Raw genomic sequence first — 27,345 nt, forward strand, 5'->3', positions numbered from 1 at the left:
AGCTAGATTTCATTTGTTCAAAATCAATTCGACAAGAATCTTAAGTACTTAAATGTTAGGAAATAAGACGTAGCTAAATAGATAATTGAGTAGATTACTTAATGGAGAGAGACAGATTTATATACACGATATTATAGAGTAGAGAGAGAGAGAGAGAGAGAGAGAGAGAGAGTACACACGATATACGTGGTTCACCCAATGTGAGCTACGTCCACGGGAAAGCATCCACTCAATGGCTTTAGTACTTCAAAACAAGAAGTAGTTTACAAAGGGATTATACCCTTAATGGAGCTCCCGCCTTGCTTCACTCTCACCACCTCACACTCACCTTGTTGCATCAACTTCACACTATGAAATGTGTGTAGAAATGGCCTCCTTTTATAGGCCAAAAGGGCTGCCCTCTCTTATGAGAGACAGCCATGTGTAGCCGCCCTTGTGCGAATAAGTCCAAATCGGACCCTCCAATCTGCCCATGTGTGACCGCCCTTGAGAAGACAAGTCCGCTTTTGAATTCGGCCACCGGCCATTGAATTCGGCCACCGGCCACCGGCCATTGACTTCCGACCACCGGCCAACCGACCGGTTGTTTTCCGACCACTTTCCGGCCGCCGTTCGGCCATAATATTCCTGCGAAAAAAAAGTCTCGGGGGCCTCCGCCCCCGAGGCCTTTAAAGTTGCCCCTGATTCTTGTCCGTGAAAATTTTGGTTTCCGGTGAGTGATTTTCCTTCACGCACGATGCTTCTCCTCATAATGGGGGCCTTACAAATGTGCGCTTTTACTACAGAAAATTACAAGGGTAAATCAGGCTCCATACTTAACAATCTCCCACTTGGAGACTGATCTCCAAACCAAACGTGTGACTGCTTTCCATTCTGGCTTCTTATCCTTGAATGCCGATTGAAGATGAGCAAAAGCTCAACTTCTCCTTGTTGACCACCTTTGTAAACATGTCTGCAGGATTTTCACTTGTATGCACCTTTCCTAGCTTTAGTTGTCCCTCTTCCAAAAGAGTGCGTATGAAGTGATATCTCACCTCAATGTGCTTTGTCCTTGAATGAAAGGCTGAGTTCTTCGCAAGATGGATAGCGCTTTGGCTATCACTGTACAAGACACAATTGTCTTGTTTGAATCCAAGCTCTTCTAAGAATCTGTGAAGCCACAGAATTTCTTTGCTTGCCTCCGTCATTGCTACATACTCTGCTTCCGTGGTAGAAAGTGAAACCACTTTCTGCAGCTTTGAAGCCCAGCTTACTGCTGTGCCTCCAACCGTGAACACATAGCCAGTAGTGCTCCTTCGAGTATCTTTGTCACCTGCCATATCTGCATCAGCATACCCTTTTAGAAAAATATCAGTTCCTCCAAAATACAAAGCATTTGTTGTTGTCCCTTTTAGATACCTAAGTATCCACTTCACAGCTTGCCAATGCTCTTTACCTGGGTTGTCCATGAACCTACTCACAACTCCCACTGCATGTGCAATGTCTGGCCTTGTCCAGACCATAGAATACATTAGAGAACCTACCGCTGCAGCATATGGAACTTTAGACATATAGGCTATCTCCTCTTGTGTCTTTGGACACATATCCTTCGTTAGTTTAAAATGACCAGCCAAAGGTGTAGAAATTGGTTTTGCATTTTGCATTGCAAACCTTTCTAGTACCTTCTTGATGTAATCTTCTTGAGATAGCTTTATTGTCTTCTTCGTCCTGTCCCTTGATATTTTCATACCAAGTATCCTCTTTGCAGCACCTAAATCTTTCATTGAAAAAGATTTGGACAGCTCCTCTTTTAGGTCTTTGATGTCCTGCATGTTAGCACTTGCAATCAACATGTCATCAACATACAACATTAGGATGATGAATTTCCCATCTCCCAAATTCTCCGTGTAGACGCAGTGATCCGAGTTGCATCTTGTGAATCCATGATCCAACATCCATCGATCAAACTTCAAGTACCATTGTCTTGATGCTTGCTTTAAACCATACAAGCTCTTCTTTAATCTGCAAACCATTTTCTCCTTACCTTTTACTTCATACCCCTTTGGTTGAAGCATGTAGATTTCCTCCTCTAAGTCACCGTGAGGGAATGCCGTATTTACATCCATTTGCTCGAGATTTAGATCATGAGCAGCCACAAGGCTTAAGACAAACCTAATTGAGTTCATTTTTACAACAGGAGAAAATATTTCATTGAAGTCAATACCTTTCTTTTGAGAAAAACCTTTTACCACAAGCCTAGACTTGTACCTTTTCTTCCCACCTTCTTCTTCCTTTAGCTTGTACACCCCTTTGTTTTGAAGTGCCCGCTTACCTTTAGGCAACTCAACCAACTCCCATGTTTGGTTGCGATGTAGTGAGTCCATCTCCACTTGCATGCTCTTCGTCCATTCTTCTTTGGATTCATGTTGCATTGCTTCTTCGTATGATTCCGGCTCTCCAGAATCTGAGATCAAGAGATGGTTGAAGGAAGGAACAAACCTTTCTGGAGGTCTACTTGCTCTTGTAGATCTTCGGGGAATAGGTTGAGGCTCTTCATTTGGTTGACGTTGTTGCACATTGTCACCGTTTGCAGTCCTTGAGTCTTCACCGTCCTCAAGCTCCATGTACTCATCACCTGTTTCTTTTGTTTGTTTTCTTTCCAAGTAATCTTTGTACATATTTTGTTCGTTAAAAATGACATCCCTACTCCTTAAGATTTTACCATCTTCAGGATTCCATAGGCGATACCCAAAGTCTCCTTCTCCATAGCCAATGAAGAAACACTTTTTGGACTTTGCATCTAACTTTGATCTTAGGCTTCTATCTATGTGCATGAAAGCCTCACACCCAAACACTTTGAGAAATGCATAATTCACCGGTTTACCTGTCCATGCCTCTTCTGGAACCCCCCCATCCAATGCCGTTGAGGGTGACCGATTGATTAAGTACACAGACGTACTTACAGCTTCCGCCCAAAGCTCAAGCGGTAGGCCTTCATGTAGCCGCATGCTTCGTGCTCATTCCATGATTGTCCTGTTCATCCTTTTCGAAATCCCATTTTGTTGAGGTGTCCTTGGGGTTGTCCTTTGCCTCCGAATGCCATTGCTAGCACAAAAGCTTTCAAAAGCTTGGCTGCAATATTCGCCTCCATTGTCGGATCTGAGGCATTTAACCTTGGTACCTGTTTCATTCTCCACAAAGGCTTTCCACCTTTGCAATATGGAAAATACATCGGATTTATTCTTCATGACATAAACCCATGTTTTTCTAGTCGCATCGTCTATGAATGTTACATAGTACAATGAGCCACCAAGTGATGGTGTACTTGCAGGACCCCAAACATCAGAATGAACCAACTCAAGTTTTTTATTTTTTCTTTCATTTCCTGATTTTTGAAATTTTACCCTCTTTTGTTTACCATAAACACAATCTTCACAGAACTCTAAGTCTACTTCTTTCAAACCTGGTAGAAGCTTCTTTGTTTGAAGGATTTGCATTCCTTTGGCACTCATATGCCCAAGTCGGTAGTGCCACACCGCACTGTCAACTTCTGTAGTTGCTGCACAAGCTGAAGGTTGCGTGCTAACAGTACACAAGTAAAGTGTACCGACTTTTTCACCCTTGGCAACCACCAAAGATCCCTTTGAGATCTTCCACCGTTTGTTTCTGAATGCAATGTTGTGACCTTCATCGTCCAATTGTCCTGTAGAGATCAAATTTTTGCGAAGAGAAGGAACGTGCCTAACATCTTTAAGCTTCCATTCATTTCTGTTAGCAGTTTTGACAAAAACTGTACCTTTGCCAACAATCTTACAAGCTTCATCATCTCCATACCCAAAATTACCTTTGGTGTAGTCTTGGAAATGTTGCTTGTGTGGTGTCGCATGGAATGAAGCCCCGTAATCTACTATCCAGGAATTAGACACATTGTCTAATGAGAGAATTAGAGCATCTTGCTCTACTTTACCTGCCACATTGGCCTCCGATGTTGGCTTGTTGTCTTGAGACTCTGTCTCCTTCTTCTTCTCGGACCAGCAATCCTTCTTGACGTGGCCCTTCTTGCCGCAGTTCCAACATTCAAGAACTGACTTTGTGCGTGACTTGCTCCGCCTTGAGCGATCACGACCCTTTTGGTTTTTGAACCTCTCCTTAAGCCTTCCTCTTGTTTCCACTGATAGTGCAGCACTTGATGATTCTCCTGTGCTTCTCCTTCGCATTTCCTCGCTTAGGAGAACACCCACAACATCATCAAACTTAAGAGTATTTGTGCCAGAGATAGAATTACTTACAGCCATCACAAGGCTGTCCCAACTATCCGGTAGAGATGATAGTATAAGGAGAGCTCGCACTTCGTCATCGAAATTGATTTTCACTGATCGAAGTTGACTTATGTTTGTGGTAAAGTCATTTAGGTGTTCTGCAACTGAACCATTCTCTGCCATCTTTAGATTGAACAAGCGCTTCATAAGAAATACCTTATTGGATGCCGATGGTTTCTCGTAGAAGTCGTCAAGTGACTTCATCAAGTCCTGTGTGGTCTTCATCTCCGAAACATTGAAGGCCACCGTTGACGCCAAGCTTAACTGGATTGTTCCCAGTGCCTTTCGATCAAGGACAATCCATGCTTCATCTACCATTGTTGCGGGCTTCTTCGCAAGACCGCCTAGTGGCAAATAGAGGTCCTTCTGGTAGAGATAGTCTTCAATCTGCATCTTCCAATGTTGGTAGTTTTTGCCGTTGAACTTCTCAATCTTGAGCTTCCCTTCCTCCGCCATAACTCCCACTCAATTCAAGGAATCCTTTCCTTGAGATAATTTAGCTACGAGCAAACCTTGCTCTGATACCAGTTGTTAGGAAATAAGACGTAGCTAAATAGATAATTGAGTAGATTACTTAATGGAGAGAGACAGATTTATATACACGAGATTATAGAGTAGAGAGAGAGAGAGAGAGAGAGAGAGAGAGTACACACGATATACGTGGTTCACCCAATGTGGGCTACGTCCACGGGAAAGCAGCCACTCAATGGATTTAGTACTTCAAAACAAGAAGTAGTTTACAAAGGGATTATACCCTTAATGGAGCTCCCGCCTTTATTCACTCTCACCACCTCACACTCACCTTGTTGCATCAACTTCACACTATGAAATGTGTGTAGAAATGGCCTCCTTTTATAGGCCAAAAGGGCTGCCCTCTCTTATGAGAGACAGCCATGTGTAGCCGCCCTTGTGCGAATAAGTCCAAATCGGACCCTCCAATCCGCCCATGTGTGGCCGCCCTTGAGAAGACAAGTCTGCTTTTGAATTCGGCCACCGGTCATTGAATTCGGCCACCGGCCACCAGCCATTGACTTCCGACCACCGGTCAACCGATCGGTTGTTTTCCGACCACTTTCCGGCCGCCGGCCGGCCATAATATTCCGGCGAAAAAAAAAAGTTTCGGGGGCCTCCACTCCCAAGGCCTTTAAAGTTTCCCCTGATTCTTGTCCGTGAAAATTTTGGTTTCCGGTGAGTGATTTTCCTTCACGCACGATGGCTTCTCCTCATAATATTGGCCTTACAAATGTGCGCTTTTACCACAGAAAATTAGAAGGGTAAATCAGGCTCCATACTTAACATTAAAGACTCTATGATGGTGGAGAGTATGTTTCCAATGACTTACAGTGTTATTGTGGTGCACATGGCATTAGGAAAGAGATTACTACTCGTCATACACCTACCCAAAATGGTTTTTCTAAGAGAATAATACAGCAATTAACAAATCACCGACAACCTGAAAGTCAAAGCTGGAGCATTTCCATTGCAATTATGCAAGCACCAACACCAACAACTTGAAAGATGTAGTATGACAATGGAGATAAAATACATTGCCTTTTCCTTTTGGCAGATAGAGATGAGAGTGTTGCCAAACAAAAGAGATGCGTGACAAAAACAATTGGGTAGAAAAGATTATAGAAAGCATCCATCGAGAATGTTTGTTTGATGCCTCATGGGTATGCTCCTAAAGTGTTGAACTTATATAGTTCTCTTACTTGCAGTAGTAGAGGTACTACATGTTTGTGGCTGCACTTCCAAAACATCCATCATAGGGACAAGGTACCACAAGAGATCATATTTATTTTGGTACTTAGTCTAGTTTATGAAAATGTGCTTTCATGCTACTGGTCTTACACCTTCAGGTTTAGGGTAAGCTAGGCAAAAGGGTGAAGATTACTTAAAGTGACTACTTGGAAGGTACTCCTAAATCTACCATGATATTATCCTTGTAGATCCAAAGGTACTACTTTGCTCCAAAAGGTACTATATTTGTATACTTCAAGGACATACAAAAGAATGGCAAAAGGTGCAGAGTCAAAACTTCATAGACTTAGTACTTTATCACTACCAATCTTGTACATTCAAGTGCCATGAGGATACTTGAAGATCACCTAGAGTAACTATATATAGGTAGTTTTATAGGATAAATAAGTAGGTGCCCCTAGACCTCTAGAAAAAAAGGGATGTGTTCAAGATGTTTGTTGTTGAGGATATGGATGGGGACAAGTACCCTGTTAAGTATGGAGCCCGATTTACCCCTTGTAATTTTTTGTGGTAAAAACGCACATTTGTAAGGCCCCCATTATGAGGAGAAGCCATCGTGCGTGAAGAAAAATCACTCACCGAAAACCAAAATTTTCACGGCCAGTCTGGAGCCCAAGCTCGAGACTGGCTTCACCGGAATATTCCTTTTCACCGAAATATTATGGCCGGTCGGTGGTCGGAAAGTGGTCGGAAAACGTTCGGCGAACGGCGGCTGGAAGTCAATGGCCGGTGCCGGTAGCTGAATTCAAAAGCGAACTTGTCTTCTCAAGGGCGGCCACACATGGGCGGATTAGAGGGTCCGATTTGGACTTATCTACACAAGGGCGGCTACACATGGCTGCCTCTCATGAGAGAGGGCATCCCTTTTGGCCTATAAAAGGAGGCCTCTTCAACACAAAAATGGATTTGTGAAGCATTGTGGTGCATTGTGAAGTTGATGTCAGGTGGTGAGAGTGAAGCAAGGTGGAAGCTCTACAAGGGTATAATCCCTTTGTAACATACTTCTTGTTTGAAGTACTAAAGCCATCAAGTGGCTGCTTTCCCGTGGATGTAGCCGTGTGTACTCTCTCTCTCTCTCTCTCTACTCTATAATCTCTTGCGTGTGAAAATTATATCTCTCCATTAACTAATCTACTCAATTATCTACTTAGCTACGTCATATTTCCTAACAACTGGTATCAGAGCAAGGTTTGCTCATAGCTACATTATCTCTTGATACCAAGGTTTGCTCATAGCTAAATTATCTCAAGGAAAGGATTCCTTGAATTGAGTGGGAGTGATGACGGAGGAAGGGAAGCTCAAGATTGAGAAGTTCAACGGTAAAACCTACCAACATTGGAAGATGCAGATTGAAGACTATCTCTACCAGAAGGACCTTTATTTGCCACTAGGCGGTCTTGCAAAGAAGTCAGCAGCGATGGTAGATGAAGCATGGATTGTCCTTGATCAAAATGCATTGGGAACAATCTGGTTAAGCTTCGCGTCAACGATGGCCTTCGACGTTTCGGAGATGAAGACCACGGAGGACTTGATGAAGTCACTTGACGACTTCTACGAGAAACCATCGGCACCCAATAAGGTATTTCTCATGAAGCGCTTATTCAATCTAAAGATGGCAGAGAATGGTTCAGTTGCAGAAAACCAAAATGACTTTAACACAAACATAAGTCAGCTTCGATCAGTGAAAATCAATTTCAATGATGAAGTGCGAGCTCTCCTTATACTATCATCTCTACCGAATAGTTGGGACAGCCTTGTGATGGCTGTAAGTAATTCTATCTGTAACATTTAATGGTCTAAAAACTTCTGTGTAGCGGAAATTAGCATGAACATAGTGGGCATTTCATTAGAATAGATTCCTAATGAGAATTACAAGAGTGCTTGGGTGGACAGAGCAACAAAAAGCATAACACCTAGTTAGATAGCATCAACAATACTTTCAAAAGAGAGAGAAATTAAGCTATTGCCAACAGTTGAGGACCGGATTTGCGTGGAGCCGGTCCCCCCTCCAAAAGGCTTTGTATTATGGTTTCTCCCATCAAGAGAGACATTGTACAATACAATTCTTTGTGTTCCTTCAAGACTATCTAGTGCAATGAAGATGAAAGCTTCATGCACTAAGCAAAACACTTAGTAAACACAACTTTATTTATCCCCGTTCTCAGACCCAAGACCTCACACACCTTCGAAGATGGTGAGAGCTAGCAGGGTATGAGAGTAGATTGAGAGCAAGAAGGAGTATCTTACAAGAAAGATGTACATCTCCTCACATAATCACTCATATTAGCATAGCTTTAGCTTAGTAATTAGCTTGGTAGAGGAGATGAGCATGCATTGAAGCTTGTCTCTTGGTTGGATTTTCATCCACAAGCCAAGAGTGTGTCGATGTAGGCTTCTATCTCACAAGCTTGGAGTAGGTGATGAGCTCTCCATTAAAGCTTGGGAAGAGATAGTCTTCTCTTTCTTCATACATGAGATTGTGTGAGTGTGTGTGTGATAATGCCTTGCAAAACTCAGCTCCTTCTCTCTCTCTTGGGCGAGCCCTCATGCTATTTGCTGTTGCAGGCTCCCCATTGGACCTCCCCAAGTCAAGCCAATGGCTATTAAGAAACATAAGTGATAGCCTTCTGACATGTGTCTCCCTTTCCCCTTTTGTGAGAGCTTTAGGTAATTTAATAATTAAACTAAACTCTCATTGGACCCCTTTTCCTCCTGGCCAATAGGAATCAGGCAAGCCATTGGGCTCCTGAATGCTCATTGGACCCCTTGGGAGACTGCCCAATAGTCTTCTAGGAGACTTAATTCTCATTGGTTCTTTTATTAAGTGTTTTTAAATTAATTAAACTAGATTTACTCTAGCCTAATTCTCATTGGTCCACCTCCAAGGCCATCCAATAGGAATTGGGCACACCTTGTGGGCATCTGGGCTAGGGAGCTGACATGTGTCCCTAATTCCCTTTGTGTAAAGGGAGCCTGTGTGTGTGTGTGACTTTCTCTCTCATCCCCTAGAAGAAGGGCTCGCCCCCTCCCATGTAGCGATATGCAAAGACTTTTTAGTTACACACAAAGCATCCAATTTCCCCTAGGGTTGACCTTTGGACACAACCTTTGAATTTTGGAACCTTAGCATTTTGGAAGTCTTAATGGGCTGAACCTTAGGGTCTTTTTAGCCCATTGTTGCACATGGATCTTTTGTAGATGGCCCCCCCTTTGGATCCCTATTTTCCCTCCTTTGGATCCCTACTGTGGTCTGCTAGCTTAACCAATATTCTAGCTTTTTCTCCCCTGGCTCTTCCCCACATTAAATGATCAGTTTAATATGAGAAAATCATTTAGGAGAATTAGATATTGATTATTATGACATTACCTCTCTCTTGAAACCATAGTCGTCCTCGACTATGGTGTAGAGAAGATAAAGCATATTCATGAGTCCTTTTCTTAGCGGGTAGAGGATCCCTATGTTAATTTATGACATCATTCCACAATGGATGACTAGTCCATTTGGCGCTTGAGAGCCTGAGGCTGCCGCAAGAATGTCTGCACATTAGTCCTATCAGTCTTCCATAGTAGAGTGACAAGCTCTACTTGGTGTTTGGGAGACGTCGTCTCAGCAAACTTGATCTAAGCATGCATACTACTTCATTTTTGTGCACAATAAAGAAAAAGAGAGTCTTATAAGACAAAAAAAACTTTGCTCATTTTTAACATTTTGTACATTTGCTTACTCTTGGGAAGCATTGTAAGCATTGACAAGGTTTAGGTTATCCTTTAATTGTATGCCTTGCATCCATCTAGCATCTTCAAAAGGATGATTCTTAAACTTAATAAGATATCGTCGGATAGTCTTACCGCCTCTTAATACCTTGTCTTCATGTCGGAGAATGGACTCGGGCTGCAGCACCTCCTCTTGGTCCTCGATCTCCGGTGGGTCTTCAATAGTTGGTTCTTGAGGTGGCTCTTCTTTGTAAGGCTTTAATAGGCGCACATGGAAATCATTGTGTATGAGCCAATGATTGGGCAACTTGAGTTGATAGGCCATCTCATTGATTGGCCTAAGAATCTGGAAGGGACCATAGTACCTTTTTGCTAGTTTAGCATAGTACTTTTGGTGGCCCGTAGGATTCTTGCCCGTCGTGTGCCTTAATCGAGCCTTGGGAAACTTTAACAAGACCCAATCGTTTTCTTTAAAGGCTTGGGCTCTTCTGTGCTTGTCAGTAGCAGCCTTTTGCCTTTGTTGTGAGATAGAGATAGCATCCTTAATCTTTTGAAAAGATTCTTGTAGGTCTCGGCTATACTCATCTGTACTTTAAGTAGCAAGGGACTTTTTGATCTTCCCTCAATTACCTCAAAAGGTGCTTTTCCCGTGGAAGTATGTACAGTGTTATTGTAAGCATACTCCACTAAGGGTAAGTACTTATCCCATTGGGATCTTTGATCTACTTCCGTTACATAGGCTTTTAGTAGATCGAGAATTGTTAGGTTAGCTATTTCACTTTGGCCATCTGTTTGTGGATGATAGGCCGAAGAGAAGTTTAGCCTTGTTCCTAAATTCTCAAAGAGACCCTTCCAGAAATTACTGGTCATTCTAGGATCTCTATCCAACACTATAGACATTGGCAAGCCATGGTACTTGAAAATTTGTGAAATGAAGAGGGTTGCCATTTGATGGGCTTTGATAGTCTTTTTGACAGGTATAAAATGAGCTTGTTTACTGAACCTGTCTACTATCGTCCATATTCCCGTATTCCCATGGATAGACTTAGGCAATCCAAAGATAAAATCCATGGATATATGCTCTCCCATGGTGAATTAGGGATTGGCAAGGGTTGAAGCAATCCAAGTTGCTTCCCTCTATCAAATTTTGTCTTTTGGCAAATCACACATTTAGAAACATACTCTTGTATGTTCACTTTCATGGTAGGCCAATAGAAATATGTTTCAATTCCCTTTAAGGTAGACTGAATCCCTCTATGCCCCGCATACGGTGGAGCATGAGATTCATACATTACTTTCTCACATAGTGAGTCAGTAACGCATAGTCTATTGCCATAGAGAAGATAACCATCTTGTAAAGTAAATGGTTCTTCTTTTCCCTTCCTAATGCAAGGGCTGAAATCACATCTCTTAAATCGGGATCAATAGCGTACTCATCTATCATTGAAGATAGATCATTGTGAGTTGCTATGGAAACCTCATTCACTCTCGGCCGTCTTGAGAGTGCATCAGCTACTTGATTATGCTTGCCAGCAATGTGAGCAATATGAAAATGAAATTGCGAAAGGAAATTTGCCCACCTCATTTGTTTGTCGGAGAGCTTGGTCTGCATCATGAAGTACTTAAGACTTTGGTGATCCGTTCGCAGAATGAAAGGAGTCCCCAATAAATAGTGCTTCCATGAGTCTAAGGCATGTAGAACTGCAAGGAGTTCCTTTTCGTATATGCCTAAAGCTTGCTCAACAGGGTCGAGCCTTCGACTCTCATAGCCTATGGCGTGTCCTTCTTGGAGCAAAACAGCTCCAAGGAAATCACCACAAGCATCACATTGGACCTCAAATGGTTTTGAGAGATCCGGTAGTGTAAGCACAGGTTGAGAGATAAGCTTTTCTTTAAGCTTTTCTTTAAGCTTTTTGAAAGCATTGTTCTCCTTAGCAGACCATGTATACCTAACGATTTTCTTTGTTAGGTCATGTAATGGTCTCGCAATTTGTGAGAACTTTTCTATGAAGCGTCTATAGTATGCACACATACCTATAAATCTTCTTACTTCATGAAGATTCCTTGGTTTAGGCCATCCTTTTATTACCTTTAACTTTGATGGATCCATTTGGATGCCATCTTGAGAGATAATATGACCTAAATACTGAATCTCTTGCAAGAAAAATTCACTTTTCTTTCGATTAACATAAAGTTTATTCTCTCTCAAAACTTGAAATATTACCTGGAGGTGTTGCTTGTGTTCGTCTAATGAATTAGAGTAGATGATAATATCATCAAAGAACACTCCAGTGAAGGTTCGATGAGGCCGGAACAGCTTCTCCATCAAGCGGTTGAATGTGGCTGGTGCATTTGTCAAGCCAAAAGGCATGACAATGTATTCGTCAAGACCAAATGTGGTGCGAAATGCGGTCTTTACAATATCTTGATCAACTATCCTTATCTGATGATAGCCACTTTTTAGGTCAATCCTACTGAAGTAGGTCGATCCTTGTAGCTTATCAAATAGGTCTTCTACCCGTGGAACGGGAAACCTATTCTTGATAGTGATCCTATTTAGTGCTCTATAGTTGACACACATACTATATGTGCCGTCTTTCTTTTGCACTAATAGCACCGGTGAGCAAAATGGAGATGAGCTAGGCCTAACCATGCCCTTCTCAACTAACTCATGCACTTGCCGCATAATCTCCTCTTGTTGAGCTTGAGAAACTCTATAAGGAGGTTTGTTAGGCGGTGAACTTCCTGGAAGAAGTTCAATTGCATGGTCATCATTACCTCGTTTAGGAGGTAGCTCACAAGGGATGTCGTCAATAAAAACATCTTGAAACCCCTTGAGAAAATTGGATAACTCTAATTCCTTTTGGTTGCTTTTATTTTCTTTTGCTAAAGCATTAGGTTCATTTTGAGAATCTTTAACAAAAAATCATGTACACGGAAATAAAGCTCTTTATTGACTTGTTGAAAGCTGGTGTATGTACAATGGGGATAATGTTACCCATTTCCTTAGCATCTATATACATGTCTTTTTCCCTGAACTTAAAGGAGATTCTCCTTTCAGGAAATTTAACATCGGCAGCCAGACGGTCGAACCATGGTGCCCCTAGGATTACATCCTCATGCTTGAGAGGAGAGATAAAGAAGTCCTCTTTGTCCACATAGCCTTGGACATGAAGCCTGAATTTCCCGATTAAGGGAGTGACTGAAGCTTCTTGCCCCTTGAAGGCACTGTCTGCGGGTAGGACATCTCCCATCTCGTAGGATTGTATGCCTAGCTTGGTGGCCAACTCTATAGATATAAAATTGTGAGTAGAACCAGGGTCAAAGAGAATAAAAACATCATGTTCTCTTACCTTTCCCCAAGCATGGCATAGAGGAGATCCTTTGTGATGAGTTTGGTGAGTCTCCTCCTATTGGATTTCAACCAAGGAAGCTCTAGGAGGATCTTGACGGTTGTTCTTTTGGGGACAAGTGCGGTACGCATGCCCTTGTTCGCCGCACTTGAAACACCGGTTATCCTTGCGATAACGTTGGAGAGGGGGAATGGGGGAACACGCCCAGCACAAACAAAAGGGCCTCTCTATAGCTCAGGGCACACACAACACCCCAATCCACTTAGTGAGCACCTTCGACTCACAGAATTCACACTATCGCACACACGATCAAACACAACTTGACACACTACAGCGCACATGCACTCAAATAGACCACCAATCAACCCGCACCCACAAAACGGCTGCAATCATCGCCTACCCTTGCACACATACCACTCTCTCTCTCTCTCTCTCTCTCTCTCTCTCTCTCTCTCTCTCTCTCTCTCTCTCTCTCTCTCTCTCTCTCTCTCTCTCTCTCTCTCTCTCTCTCTCTCTCTCTCTCTCTCTCTCTCTCTCTCTCTTTGCACACACATTCATCGGGGGGGCGCACACGCCATCACACACCCGGTATCACATGCAACAGAACAGAGCAGGAGAAGGGGGGGGGGGGGGGGGGGGGGGGGGGGGGGGGGGGGGGGGAAGGAAATAGCACGACAAGAAACGCCCGTTTTCAATGGGGGGAACTCACTCCTTGCTCAAAAAAACACTATAGCCGCACTCGGCTTCACAAAATATATAGGGGGAGGCGCCCTCTCGGCCCTCTGCAGACAAAAAACCACTCTTGGCTCTTTTCCCTATGGCTTCCAAGCCTCACGAGGCGACAAAAAGCCACTAATTTGATCATTTTTTGACTTTTATAGGGTGGGGGGTTCAATTTGGGAAATTGCCCTCTAATTGGTCCATGTGGCACTTTTTTTTGGTATCTCTTGGGGAGGGGGCACCGCCTTTTTCATCTGCTCTCTTTTGCTCTTTGGGGGGGGGGGGCATTAGCGACGTCGCTATTGCCCCCTAGGCTCTTCATTTTTTATTTTTTATCCTTTACCCTATGGCCTCAACCTTGCACTACCCTTTATGCTTTGACTTTGACTTATCCTCTCTAACCGACTCCTCTTTTGCCACTTTGGTCCAGCCTTACCTTGCCCTTGCTTTATTCACTTGGCCCTCCTTCAACTTTTGCTTGCCCGGATGCCCTCTGCCTTGGTTTGTCCTGCTCCAAATGGTCCTTTGAACTTTGCTCAGCCCACTTAGCCTTCTCGGATTCTCTCTCTTCTCTCTATGCTTGATCTCCGCGGGACTTGCCTCTTAGCTGAGGGGGGGAGGCAATAGCGACGTCGCTATTGCTCCCTCTCTCCTCCTCAAAATTTCGGGCCTCGCGGGACCATCCACTGCCACGTCATCACTGGCTCTTCCTCACACGCGGGCACGCCGCCTCAGGCTCCGCCTTATCTCGCCAAAAACCATCGCCATAAGCCCCGCAGGGCCGCGCACCGCTCGGCAGAGCCAACCTCCGCCTGCGCAGCGCCAACGACGCTTTCCTCCATAGCTTGCACAAAGGGAGCCTACTCCCTTGCTTCAAACCCCAATGAAGGCCATGCCTCTACTCTTATACAGCGTGAACCCGGCCCGTAACTGCACATATGGGATCTCCCCAGCGCCATGTGGCAACGTATAGTGACTCCCCCTTGTGATAGCCTCCAAGGCCTTCAATTTTTTTAAAAAAAACTCCCCTGGTAAAATCAACTTTCCTCCCCTCTTTGTCTTGTTTGCCGATTGGCACCAGGTGATCCAATCACCAAGTTGTAAATTGGTGCCGAGTCCCCACTTTGCCGGTCCCTGGCCGTGCCAACCCCACTTTATTCCGATACCCTGGAGTTCGCTATCCAAGGCGACTAGAAACTTGAAAAATTCTATGCACACCTTCCACTGCCATCGGCTCCCAACTTCATCTCCCTGTATCTGGTCAACCGAATATCCGATTGACGTGAAGTCAATTCCGACTAGCTCCACATAACGCACACTTCTACCGAGAACCTTGGTGAGGCCGCAAAACTGCCAGATGACACATCCTCCAATGCGGTCAAGTGAGCACAGACCCGGCCCCTGGAAAATCTTCTAATGGCCATATCCTGCTATCCAGAGCTCTGATTCGCAATCCGAAAAGACAGGCATGCTCCACAACTCGAGCACTACACACATATACACTGACATCAACCCGGGCCACCTGTCCCCAGGTGCCCTGTCCGTCGGGGATCTGCTACACACTTCAACTTTAAACTGCAATATCTTGAGCACCGGGGCTCCGTTTGACAAGCCGTCTGGACCGGCTTGGAAAGCACACTGAACACTACATTCTCGCACATAAAACCCACATCTCGGGCACAGTTGGCCACCAACCTGCTTGTCCGTCTGCAACACACCTTTGGCCTAAAAAACCACTTTGAGCATACACCTCTGCTATCCTTTGGCTACCTAGGGCCTTGGCACCTGCCCTAGCCTTCTGCACTGCACTCACATGTTGCCTCTGCCTAGCATTGACCATCTCCTAGCTCGGACCAACTTTGGCTGCACCATCATTGCCCACCCCCTCGTTGAACATTTATGTTCAACCACACATGGCCTTATTGCACTAAAAAACTGCACACCACAAACAAACTCTCTGTACACTGCAAAAACACCTAACATATGTACAAAACTGGCCCCTGCTACCCGATTTCTTTGCTCATGCGGGTTGCCCAACCCCCTGCTTTACCTGTAATCACCCACCTGGGTCGAACACTTTGCATTGGTCTTCTCCATCCATTTGCAACAACCTTGCATAGTGCCACACCAAGGCACATATCCAACTGCATAACCAAGCTGCCATCCACATGCTTCTACCACTCCAAGCACTCCTTGACAAATTACCCAGTCGCAACCAAACACCTTCAAGAACACCATATAGAGCACCCTCGTGCTCACCATCCTGCTCAATCAACACTTGCGACATACCTAACCCACCCTCCCATCCATGTAAAGCTAGATCCTTGTCTAGCAGATCCTGTACCTGCTCAACAGCATACTACACAGCCGCTTTTACCACCATTCCTTTCAACCACCACTCACAGACCTCCTTACAAAGCTTGGACACCATCTTGGAATCCCCATTACCTGTCATAGAAGGCAATGACTTCATAGGGAGCACCTCTAACTTCGACTTCACTTCGTCCTTCTCACCTGCCATGAACTCAATTCCAGCATCGTCGAGCTCCTCCTCGTCAATTGGTCCTTCAAGGTCGATAAGCAACGCTTGCTTGTCCGCTTCAACCACCTGCTCTTCGACCACTGCATCCTCAATCTCTGTCAAGGAAGAGAGAAATTCGTTCTCTATCACCTCCTCCTTATCCTCCTCCATAGGTACCACTGCTCTAACCCTTTTGGCAAAACTTTGCACCTGCTGCACCACCATGGCATACTCCATAGCTACCTTCATCAACATGGCCATTAGCATGGCATTGCACACTAGTTTTACCTGCTCTTCACCACCTATAGGCCTAGATTGCTCCACTCGGTCTTCACTAAGCACTTTGGCTTGCACTTCATGCTGCTCCATGCACATATTCACTGCCTCTCCATTCACATGTAAGAGGTCGAACTCATCATACCTGGACTGGGATGACTCGGTCTCCCAACTCGTATCTGCGTCCATAGAGCTACTGTCACTCGACCCAATTTCTTCTTCGGTTTCAAGCTCAAGAATCTCCTCTAGCTTCACCGCTTCAACCTCGTCTACAAACCGCACTCGTTGCTCTTTACCGCACTTCAATGGAGCTTCTATGGCTGCACTTGAACTTGGCAGCACTTCCTTTGTCCACTCTGGAACCACCTACACTTCCTCCACAATTGGAACTGCTCTAGCCGGCATCTTCGGCATAGGAACCATTCTGTCTCTTTGCAGCCAAAGAACCCTTGGTTCTTCTCGCACTTGCACTTCTCTTTGCATCACCTTTGGCTCGGCTACCACCGCATCACACTACTTTGGCATCACAGCATTTGGCAAACACCTCTTAGCCTCACGCTTCTTCAAAATCTTCTTGGTTCGCCCTTTCGCTAGAGCTACCGCCTCCTCATACGACATTGGGCCATCTATTTCCACTTTATCTCGCACTTCCTGATGCAGGCAATCCATAAACTTACACAATTTTAAAAAACTGGCATTTTCTGTAGCAGTTACCTTGATTAATTTTTCCCATAGGGCTTAGAACTCCCACTCGAATGCTTGAAAATCTCCCACCAAGCTCTGCTTCAAACCATCTAGCTTCCGCGTTACTTCATCTAGCTACGCATCCGCTACAAATCTACTTCGAAAAGCCGCCTCCAGGGCTTCACAATCTGTTTTTTCCTCTTCACCAAGGCTATCGAACCATAGCTTTGCTTTACCACGAACCAGGAGCGGGAACACCTGTACCGCACCATCTTCTCTCGATAAACCACTTTCCAACACGAACAATTCGTAGTCTTGAAGCCAAGTTTCTGCATCTTCAACCCCAGTGAAAATGGGAAATCCCGCCCAAGCCATCGCTAGCAGCACCTGCTCTTCAAAGGCCGCACCTTTGGTATCACCAAAATCACTGCTTCGACTTCATCTAGGAGCATCAGCATACTCCTCCGTGGGGGCACCACAAGATGGAGAGGGGGAATGTGGGAACACGCCCAACACAAACAAAAGGGCCTCTCTATAGCTCATGGCACACACAGCACCCCAATCCACTTAGTGAGCACCTTCGACTCACAGAATTCACACTATCGCACACACGATCAAACACAACTTGACACACTACAGCGCACACGCACTCAAATAGACCACCAATCAACCCGCACCCACAAAACCGCTGCAATCATCGCCTACCCTTGCACACATACCACTCTCTCTCTCTCTCTCTCTCTCTCTCTCTCTCTCTCTCTCTCTCTCTTTGCACACACATTCATCGGGGGGGCGCACACGCCATCACACACCCGGCATCACATGCAACAGAACAGAGCAAGAGAAGGGGGGGGGGGGGGGGGGGGGGGGGGGGGGAGGAAATAGCACGACAAGAAACGCCCGTTTTCAATGGGGGGAACTCACTCCTTGCTCAAAAAAACACTATAGCCACACTCGGCTTCACAAAATATATAGGGGGAGGCGCCCTCTCGGCCCTCTGCAGACAAAAAACCACTCTTGGCTCTTTTCCCTATGGCTTCCAAGCCTCACGAGGCGACAAAAAGCCACTAATTTGATCATTTTTTGACTTTTATAGGGTGGGGGGTTCAATTTGGGAAATTGCCCTCTAATTGGTCCATGTGGCACTTTTTTTTGGTATCTCTTGGGGAGGGGGCACCGCCTTTTTCATGTGCTCTCTTTTGCTCTTTGGGGGGGGGGCATTAGCGACGTCGCTATTGCCCCCTAGGCTCTTCATTTTTTATTTTTTATCCTTTACCCTATGGCCTCAACCTTGCACTACCCTTTATGCTTTGACTTTGACTTATCCTCTCTAACCGACTCCTCTTTTGCCACTTTGGTCCAGCCTTACCTTGCCCTTGCTTTATTCACTTGGCCCTCCTTCAACTTTTGCTTGCCCGGATGCCCTCTGCCTTGGTTTGTCCTGCCCCAAATTGTCCTTTGAACTTTGCTCAACCCACTTAGCCTTCTCGGATTCTCTCTCTTCTCTCTATGCTTGACCTCCGCGGGACTTGCCTCTTAGCTGAGGGGGGGAGGCAATAGCGACGTCGCTATTGCTCCCTCTCTCCTCCTCAAAATTTCGGGCCTCGCGGGACCATCCACTGCAACGTCATCACTGGCTCTTCCTCACACGCAGGCGTGCCGCCTTATCTCGCCAAAAACCATCGCCATAAGCCCCGCAGGGCCGCGCACCGCTCGGCAGAGCCAACCTCCGCCTGCGCAGCACCAACGGCGCTTTCCTCCATAGCTTGCGCAAAGGGAGCTCACTCCCTTGCTTCAAACCCCAATGAAGGCCACGCCTCTGCTCTTATACAGCGTGAACCCGACTCGTAACTGCGCATATGGGATCTCCCCAGCGCCATGTGGCAACGTATAGTGACTCCCCCTTGTGATAGCCTCCAAGGCCTTCAATTAAAAAAAAAAAACTCCCCCGGTAAAATCAACTTTCGTCCCCTCTTTGTCTTGTCTGCCGATTGGCACCAGGTGATCCAATCACCCAGTTGTAAATTGGTGCTGAGTCCCCACTTTGCCGGTCCTTGGCCATGCCAACCCCAATGTGTTCCGATACCCTGGAGTTCGCTATCCAAGGCGACCAAAAACTTGAAAAATTATCTGCACACCTTCCACTGCCATCGGCTCCCAACTTCATCTCCCTGTATCTGGTCAACCGAATATCCGATTGACGTGCAGTCAATTGTGACTAGCTCCACATAATGCACACTTCTACCGAGAACCTTGGCGAGGCCGCAAAACTGCCAGATAACACATCCTCCAATGCGGTCAAGTGAGCATAGGCCCGGCCCTAGACCCCGGCCCTAGACCCGGCCCCTGGAAAATCTTCTAATGGCCATATCCTGCTATCCAGAGCTCCGATTCGCAATCCGAAAAGACAGGCATGCTCCACAACTCGAGCACTACACACATATACACTGACATCAACCCGGGCCACCTGTCCCCAGTTGCCCTATCTGTCGGGGATCTACTACACACTTCAACTTTAAACTGCAATATCTTGAGCACCGGGGCTCCGTTTGACAAGCCGTCTGGACCGGCTTGGAAAGCACATTGAACACTACATTCTCGCACATAAAACCCACATCTCGGGCACAGTTGGCCACCAACCTGCTTGTCCGTCTGCAACACACCTTTGGCCTAAAACACCACTTCGAGCATACACCTCCGCTATCCTTTGGCTGCCTAGGGCCTTGGCACCTGCCCTAGCCTTCTGCACTGCACTCACATGCTGCCTCTGCCTGGTATTGGCCATCTCCTAGCTCTGACCAACTTTGGCTGCACCAACGCTCAAGCTCTTCAGGAGAGAGTTTGTTCTTACCTTTGTAAACTCCCTTCTCTTTAGCTTTGTTGGAGTTTCCCTTAGGAGACTTTTGGACATTGTCCTTCCCCTTAGGCTCATTGGAACCCTTGTTTTTCGGGGGCTTATTATTATTTTTTGCCCCCGTTTGGAAATTGATTCGTGAGGCCACCATAGTATGGTGTATTACCACCGATATGGTACGTGGCCTTTGGGAGTTGACATACTCCGCCATTTCTTCGGTTAAGCCCGCACAAAATTGTTGCTTTTGCTCTCCAAAATCCAACTTTTTAAAGACAGTGGCTTTGAGTTGTAGGTCCCAAAACTTGTCTACATATTTGTGGATGGATTCATTGGGAGAGAGCTTTAAGCTTCGCCATTCGGTGAGTACTTTATCTTTGGCATCGATGGCCAAAAACTGCTTCATAATGGAAGCTCTTAAAGCTTTCCATGTTCGTGGAGCTTCACCGTTGGCTCATAGGCTAGACCACCATTGCCTGGCGGACTTTTGAAAGTGCATAGCTACATGGCGTAGCTTAGAGGACTCCGTGAAGCCCTCATCTCCAAACGCCGCATCAAATTGCTGGATAAAGGCCAAGACTTTGTCCGTAGCACCAAAGGTACCATCATAGGTAAGGAAAGAGATGCTCTTCCCTCCCTCTTTGAATTTCTTCAGCTTGGATGACCTCTTCCATGCGGCATAGGATTTCCTATGGCCTCTTCTTTTTGATGGTTCAAAGGTTGCACCATCACTTTCTTCAAAAGGTGTAGAATTTTGAAGAAGGTGGAGAAGAGGGTGACCTCTTTCTTGCCTTTTTCTTGTCTTGATCTTCGTTGTCTTCACCATCACTTTCATAAGAGGAAGAGGATGAAGAAGATGGAGAAGAGGGTGTCCTCTTTCTCGCCTTTTTCTTCTCTTGCTTTTTATCATCCCTCTTTGAATTATGGCGGGGAGAAGAGTGTGATGGTCTTCTCCGCTTTGGTGGTGATGGAGAGCGTTTAGCTCGCCGTCTTCGTGGAGCCATCTCCGCCGAGGTGGCAGGAGACTCACTTATTTCTCGTTCCTTCGGTGGAGGCTCTTGAGTTCTCCTTTGGGAAGGAGATGCATCATCAAGAAGTAAATTCTTGAGCCCTTCGTATGGATTCTCTTCTCCTTCCCGAATCGGAGAGAGACCTCTTTTGGGAGTCTCACAAGGAGGCTTCCTAGGTGTTCTCTCATCATGGTGATGAGCTTGGAGAATCCCGTGAGCACGGAGCTGCTGTTGCACTTCACTTTGGAGAGATGGATTGCCCATGGCTTGTTGAAGCCTAGAAACAAGATAGTTAACAAGCATTGAAGCATCATTAGTAGCTTGCTCATGAGCAAAATCAAAGTTATCAACATTAATTTCACTCTCTTTACTATTGTCCGCCATTCTAACAACTTTTAGGTGTAAACTTTTTAGGTGTACTTTGGCACTTCAAGCCCTAGTTGCTACTCCTCTTTACCCCTTTAGAAAAAGCACTCAAGCTACTGTACCCGCGGCTCGAATACCATTAATTGCAAGGAATAGAAGAGAGGGTCTTTCGACACCAAAACAACACCGGCTCCTGTCAAGCTTCTAATAGCTCAATAGTGGTTAAGCCGTAGGGAACCCCGTAGGACTCCACTATTAAGACCATAGCTCTCGACGGTGATGCCTCGCTAACTGCACAAAGGCAGGCGCACTGCAAGGCTGAAAAATCCCTATTCTACTTACTCACAGGCAATTAATAATACCAACCATTTATAGCTAGCTTGAGGACCTCCCTTCTTGAGCAAGAAAAGAGAAACCTTGTGCTCTGATACCAATGTAACATTTAATGGTCTAAAAACTTCTGTGTAGCGGAAATTAGCATGAACATAGTGGGCATTTCATTAGAATAGATTCCTAATGAGAATTACAAGAGTGCTTGGGTGGAGAGAGCAACAAAAAGCATAACACCTAGTTAGATAGCATCAACAATACTTTCAAAAGAGAGAGAAATTAAGCTATTGCCAACAGTTGAGGACCGGATTTGCATGGAGCCGGTCCCCCCTCCAAAAGGCTTTGTATTATGGTTTCTCCCATCAAGAGAGACATTGTACAATACAATTCTTTGTGTTCCTTCAAGACTATCTAGTGCAATGAAGATGAAAGCTTCATGCACTAAGCAAAACACTTAGTAAACACAACTTTATTTATCCCCGTTCTCAGACCCAAGACCTCACACACCTTCGAAGATGGTGAGAGCTAGCAGGGTATGAGAGTAGATTGAGAGGAAGAAGGAGTATCTTACAAGAAAGATGTACATCTCCTCACATAATCACTCATATTAGCATAGCTTTAGCTTAGTAATTAGCTTGGTAGAGGAGATGAGCATGCATTGAAGCTTGTATTTTGGTTGGATTTTCATCCACAAGCCAAGAGTGTGTCGATGTAGGCTTCTATCTCACAAGCTTGGAGTAGGTGATGAGCTCTCCATTAAAGCTTGGGAAGAGATAGTCTTCTCTTTCTTCACACATGAGATTGTGTGAGTGTGTGTGTGATAATGCCTTGCAAAAATCAGCCCCTTCTCTCTCTCTTGGGCGAGCCCTCTTGCTATTTGCTGTTGCAGGCTCCCCATTGGACCTCCCCAAGTCAAGCCAATGGCTATTAAGCAACATAAGTGATAGCCTTCTGACATGTGTCCCCCTTTTGCCCTTTTGTGAGAGGTTTAGGTAATTTAATAATTAAACTAAACTCTCATTGGACCCTTTTTCTCCTGGCCAATAGGAATCAGGCAAGCCATTAGGCTCCTGAATGCTCATTGGACCCCTTGGGAGACTGCCCAATAGTCTTCTAGGAGACTTAATTCTCATTGGTTCTTTTATTAAGTGTTTTTAAATTAATTAAACTAGATTTACTCTAGCCTAATTCTCATTGGTCCACCTCCAAGGCCATCCAATAGGAATTGGGCACACCTTGTGGGCATCTGGGCTAGGGAGCTGACATGTGTCCCTAATTCCCTTTGTGTAAAGGGAGCCTCTGTGTGTGTGTGTGTGTGTGTGTGTGTGTGTGTGTGTGTGTGTGTGTGTGTGTGTGAATTTCTCTCTCATCCCCTAGAAGAAGGGCTCGCCCCCTCCCATGTAGCGATATGCAAAGACTTTTTAGTTACACACAAAGCATCCAATTTCCCCTAGGGTTGACCTTTGGACACAACCTTTGAATTTTGGAACCTTAGCATTTTGGAAGTCTTAATGGGCTGAACCTTAGGGTCTTTTTAGCCCATTGTTGCACATGGCTCTTTTGCAGATGACCCCCCCTTTGGATCCCTATTTTCCCTCCTTTGGATCCCTACTGTGGCTGGTCTGCTAGCTTAACCAATATTCTAGCTTTTTCTCCCCTGGCTCTTCCCCACATTAAATGATCAGTTTAATATGAGAAAATCATTTAGGAGAATTAGATATTGATTATTATGACACTATCTCTGGCACAAATACTCTTAATTTTGATGATGTTGTGGGTGTTCTCCTAAGCGAGGAAATGCGAAGGAGAAGCACAGGAGAATCACCAAGTGCTGCACTTTCAGTGGAAACAAGAGGAAGGCCTAAGGAGAGGATCAAAAATTAAAACGGTCGTGATCGCTCAAGGCGGAGCAAGTCACGCACAAAGTCAGTTCTTGAATGTTGGAACTACGACAATAAGGGCCATGCAATTAGACCTCCAAAAAGGTTTGTTCCTTCCTTCAACCATCTCTTGATCTCAAATTCTGGAGAGCCGGAATCATACGAAGAAGCTATACAACATGAATCCAAAGAAGAATGGACGAAGAGCATACAAGTGGAGAAGGGCCACGTCAAGAAGGATTGCTGGTCCAAGATGAAGAAGGAGTCTGAGTCTCAAGACAACAAGCCAACATCGGAGGCCAATGTGGCAGGTAAAGTAGAGCAAGATGCTCTAATTCTCTCATTAGACAATGTGTCTAATTCTTGGATAGTAGATTCCGGGGCTTCATTCCATGCGACACCACACAAGCAACATTTCCAAGATTACACCAAAGGTAATTTTGGGTATGTATACTTGGGAGAGATGATGAAGCTTTTGAAATTGTCGACAAAGGTACAATTTGTGTCAAAACTGCTAACAGAAATGAATGGAAGCTTAAAGATGTTAGGCATGTTTCTTCTCTTCGCAAAAATTTGATCTCTACAAGACAATTGGATGATGAAGGTCACAACGTTGCATTCAGAAGCAAACGGCTCAAAGGGATCTTTGGTGGTTGCCAAGGGAGAAAAGGTCGGTACACTTTACTTGTGTATTGTTAGCATGCAATCTTCAACTTGTGCAATAGCTACGAAAGTCGACAATACGGTGTGGCACTATCGGCTTGGGCATATGAGTGCCAAAGGAATGCAAATCCTTCAAACAAAGAAGCTTCTACCAGGTTTGAAAGAAGTGGACTTAGATTTCTGTGAAGATTGTGTTTATGGTAAACAAAAGAGGGTAAAAAATAAAAATTCAAGAAATGAAAAACTTGAGCTGGTTCATTCTGATGTTTGGGGTCCTGCAAGTACACCATCACTTGGTGGCTCATTGTATTATGTAACATTCATAGACGATGCAAATAGGAAAACATGGGTTTACTTCATGAAGAATAAATCCGATGTGTTTTCTATATTTCAAAGGTGGAAAGCCTTTGTGGAGAATGAAACAGGTACTAAGGTTAAATGCCTTAGATCCGACAATAGAAGCGAATATTGCTGCCAAGCTTTTGAAAGCTTTTGTGCTAGCAATCGCATTCGGAGGCAAAAGACAACCCCAAGGACACCTCAACAAAATGGGATTTCAGAAAGGATGAATAGTACAATCATGGAGTGAGGGCGAAGCATGCGGCTAGATGCAGTCCTACCGCTTGAGCTTTGGGCAGAAGCTGTAAGTACGTCTGTGTACTTAATCAACCGGTCACCCTCAACGGCATTGGATGGGGGAGTTCTAGAAGAGGCATGGACAGGTAAACCGATGAATTATGCATTTTTCAAAGTGTTTGGGTGTGAGGCTTTCATGCACATAGATAGAAGCCTAAGATCAAAGGTAGATGCAAAGTCCAAAAAGGGTTTCTTCATTGGCTATGGAGAAGGTGACTTTGGGTATCGCCTATGGAATCCTGAAGATAGTAAAATCTTTAGGAGTAGAGATGTAATTTTCAATGAACATAATATGTACAAAGTTTACTTGGAAAGAAAACAAACAAAAGAAACATGTGAACACTACATGGAGCTTGAGGACAGTGAAGACTCAAGGAGTGCAAATGGTGACTACGTGCAACAACGTCAACCAAATGAGGAGCCTCAACCTATTCCTTGAAGATCCACAAGAGCAAGTAGAACTCCAAAAAGGTTTGTTCCTTCCTTCAACCATCTCTTGATCTCAGATTCTGGAGAGCCGGAATCATACGAGGAAGCTATGCAACACGAATCCAAAGAAGAATGGATAAAGAGCATGCAAGTGGAGATGGACTCATTACATCGCAACCAAACATGGGAGTTGGCTGAGCTGCCTAAAGGTAAGCGGGCACTTTAGAACAAATGGGTGTATAAGCTGAAGGAGGAAGAAGGTGGGAAGAAAAGGTACAAGTCTAGGCTTGTGGTAAAAGGGTTTTCTCAAAGGAAAGGTATTGACTTCAATGAAATATTTTCTCCTATTGTAAAAATGAACTCAATTAGGCTTGTCTTAAGCCTTGTGGATGCTCATGATCTAAATCTTGAGCAAATGGATGTAAATATGGCATTCCCTCACGGTAACTTAGAGGAGGAAATTTACATGCTTCAACCAAAGGGCTATAAAGTAAAAGGTAAGGAGAAAATGGTTTGCAGATTAAAGAAGAGCTTGTATGGTTTAAAGCAAGCATCAAGACAATGGTACTTGAAGTTCGATCGATGGATGTTAGATCATGGATTCAAAAGATGCAACTTAGATCATTGCGTCTACACGAAGAATTTGGGAGATGGAAAGTTCATCATCCTAATCTTGTATGTTGATGACATGCTGATTGCAAGTGCTAACATGCAGGAAATCAAAGACCTAAAAGAAGAACTGTTTAAATATTTTTCAATGAAAGATTTAGGTGCTGCAAAGAGGATACCTGGTATGAAGATATCAAGGGAAAGGACGCAGAAGACAATAAAGCTATCTCAAGAGGATTACATCAAGAAGGTACTAGAAAGGTTTGCAATGCAAAATGCAAAAACGATTTCTACACCTTTGGCTGGTCACTTTAAACTAACCAAGGATATGTGTCCAAAGAAACAAGAGGAGATAGCCTATATGTCTAAAGTTCCATATGCTGCAGCGGTAGGTTCTCTTATGTATGCTATGGTCTGGACAAGGCCCAGACATTGCACATGCAGTGGGAGTTGTAAGTAGGTTCATGGTGGACAACCCAGGTAAAGAGCATTGGCAAGCTGTGAAGTGGATACTTAGGTATCTAAAAGGGACAACAACAAATGCTTTGTATTTTGGAGGAACTGATATTTTTCTAGAAGAGTATGCTGATCCAGATATGGCAGGTGACAAAGATACTCGAAGGAGCACTACTGGCTATGTCTTCACGGTTGGAGGCACAACGGCGGTAAGCTGGGCTTCAAAGCTACAAAAAGTGGTCTCACTTTCTACCACGGAAGCAGAGTACGTAGCAATGACGGAGGCAAGCAAAGAAATTATGTGGCTTCACAGATTCTTAGAAGAGCTTGGATTCAAACAAGACAATTGTGTCTTGTACAGTGATAGCCAAAGCGCTATCCATCTTGCGAAGAACTCAACCTTTCATTCAAGGACAAAGCACATTGAGGTGAGATATCACTTCATACACACTCTTTTGGAAGAGGGACAACTAAAGTTAGGAAAGGTGCATACAAGTGAAAATCTTGCAGACATGTTTACAAAGGTGGTCAACAAGGAGAAGTTGAGCTTTTGTTAATCTTCAATCGACATTCAAGGATAAGAAGCTAGGATGGAAAGCAGTCACATGTTTGGTTTGGAGATCAGTCTCCAAGTGGGAGATTGTTAAGTATGGAGCCTGATTTACCCCTTGTAATTTTTTGTGGTAAAAACGCACATTTGTAAGGCTCCCATTATGAGGAGAAGACATCGTGCGTGAAGAAAAATCACTCACCGAAAACCAAAATTTTCACGGCCAGTCCTTTTCGCC

Source organism: Adiantum capillus-veneris, chromosome 26, assembly GCF_014529385.1.
Source record: "Adiantum capillus-veneris isolate H3 chromosome 26, ASM1452938v2, whole genome shotgun sequence".
Classification (NCBI taxonomy): domain Eukaryota; kingdom Viridiplantae; phylum Streptophyta; class Polypodiopsida; order Polypodiales; family Pteridaceae; genus Adiantum; species Adiantum capillus-veneris.